This window comes from Limulus polyphemus, unplaced genomic scaffold, assembly GCF_000517525.1.
Source record: "Limulus polyphemus unplaced genomic scaffold, Limulus_polyphemus-2.1.2 Scaffold101525, whole genome shotgun sequence".
Classification (NCBI taxonomy): Eukaryota; Metazoa; Arthropoda; class Merostomata; order Xiphosura; family Limulidae; genus Limulus; species Limulus polyphemus.
Genome location: NW_013767121.1, coordinates 1 through 1589, shown reverse-complemented (window position 1 = coordinate 1589; position 1589 = coordinate 1). Strand labels below are relative to the sequence as shown.

At 31.8% G+C, this 1589-nt stretch overlaps 1 long non-coding RNA gene across 1 annotated transcript; it reads left to right on the top strand.

Moving 5' to 3' along the window:
- The first annotated feature begins 388 nt into the window (after positions 1–388).
- LOC111084728 lies at positions 389–1466 on the top strand. The gene is made up of 3 exons (XR_002609699.1): positions 389–485; positions 980–1068; positions 1403–1466. It is a non-coding gene; the product is annotated as an uncharacterized LOC111084728 (long non-coding RNA).
- Positions 1467–1589: the final 123 nt, after the last annotated feature.

The window sequence follows — 1589 nt, the reverse complement described above, 5'->3', positions numbered from 1 at the left end:
TACTTTTTGATAATTTCAGGTAATAAATCTTATAATATATATTTGAGAAACCATAAATAACAGACCATATTTGAATTGGGGAGCACCAATGACACTTATTTACGATGTTAATCATAACCATTGAATTTAAAACTGAAAAAGTGGCTTCCTATGATAGTTATACAGAAGTCTCTATTCCCCATTCAAAGGGGCACTTTTCTGATGGGTCAAAATTAAAGGAGCACATGCCCCCTCTGTTTCACTACTTAGGTAAGAAACCTATAAACATCTCACTGTTAATATACGAGACAAGCTTATACAAAAGTTATCTCTGTTCATAATGGAGCTTTTGTTTACAGAAGTTTTGTGCTTGTATAAAGTGTATGTCTAAAGGTGTTTTGTTTGGGCAATTCTGTTTCAGCCGGCAAATTTGCACATGCAGACGACCACATTGAACAGTTTTTACAATGTTGCCTTGTTGATTGTTCTCATCAGTGAACAGAAAGGTGAGTTGATGTTCATGTGCACATAATGACCACATCTATGTGTTGTAAAATCAAATGGAGTTTAAAACACATTATTAAACATAAATATTATTTGGTATAATAAATCTATGTACAGTCATTACTGGGCAACATTATCAGAAATATGAAACATTATTATACAACCATTACTGGGCAGTATGAAACACATTATTATACAACCATTACTGGGTAACATGAAACACATTATCATACAACCATTACTGGGTAATATGAAACATTATTATACAACCATTACTGAGTAATATGAAAAACATTATTATACAACCATTACTGGGTAATATGAAACATTATTATACAACCATTACTGGGTAATATGAAACACACTATTTTATAACCATTTAGTTTCTATGTAGTTCATTCTATATTCTTAAGTAAAATGCAGATGGAATGACCTCTTTAACTTCTAACTTATACCAAAAGACAACAAAATTAAACCAAACTTTCTTGTGTGATAGGAATGACAGCTGATATTTATGCAGACATAGCAACGCTACTGGGATCGTGTGGAGGGCTTGAGAGTGCCGATGTTCCAGCAGCTTTGCGGGTACGTATTTTTTATCTACGATATTCTCTCCAAAACGTTTTGGTGTAACTTTACACTTAAAAACAAAAATATTATCAGAAAGGCTTTAGTATTGGTCCCACACTATTAGCTAGTAATCATTGGCAAACATTTTAAAAACGTAATTCAGTTTTATAACTTTTAAGTTCCAGATTCTTGTTGTGGATGATTTAGTTCGATGAGTGGTACTTTCGGTATCTTATGGTACTTCTTTTAAATCTTATTGGGTGGTGACCCTTGTCTAACATTTTTGCTATTAATACAAGAAATATAACAGTGATTTTATTATATGTGTTCTATATCTATGTAATTACAGGATCTTACACACAGTATTATGGCTACCACGAACTGGGAAGTATTTTCTAAAATGACACCACAGGTAAGTCTAGAAAAAAACCTTAAGCTAATAGATTGTTCTGCTCAAAAAATATATACCCTAGTAAATAATATGTACCACTTAATACAATAATATGTACCACTTAATACAATAATATGTACCACTT